The 375-nt window shown below is 44.0% G+C and overlaps 1 protein-coding gene across 2 annotated transcripts in view; it reads right to left on the bottom strand.

Moving 5' to 3' along the window:
* Window positions 1-375, bottom strand: part of pitpnm2 (phosphatidylinositol transfer protein, membrane-associated 2) — a 52,808-nt gene that overhangs the window by 42,363 nt on the left and 10,070 nt on the right. The window lies entirely within an intron of this gene.

Here is a 375-nt window from a genome sequence, read left to right as displayed (position 1 = left end):
GGCGAGCATTATAACGTGTGTTACAAAGTAAAAGCTGGACTACAACAGAGCTGTTTGGAGCAGTTTGTTAACAGTGTTTCCTGTTGGAGATGGTAAGGTCCTTTGAGGGGTGGGGGGGACTTTGGGCTTTTTCACTATAACCTATAACGTGAACAAAAAAGATATAATACAAAAAAGGTTTTTACTTGCACTTTTTGAAATATGTTGGGTCCATATGTGTTTGTGTTGTGTGGTGAATGTGAAGATGAACGGAAAAATCAGGCCAATCGTAACAGCTGGTCAGTCTGACGTCATGTTGCCTGAGCTCACCCAGGTGCGCTGGGCAAAGGATGTTGACAGCCAGGCTCTCATTGGCTAGCTGTTAGCCAATCAGAG

The sequence above is a fragment of the Etheostoma spectabile genome, chromosome 16, assembly GCF_008692095.1.
Source record: "Etheostoma spectabile isolate EspeVRDwgs_2016 chromosome 16, UIUC_Espe_1.0, whole genome shotgun sequence".
NCBI classification, from domain to species: Eukaryota; Metazoa; Chordata; class Actinopteri; order Perciformes; family Percidae; genus Etheostoma; species Etheostoma spectabile.
The sequence above is the reverse complement of the archived record's forward strand: the minus strand, read 5'-3'. Positions and strand labels throughout refer to the sequence as shown.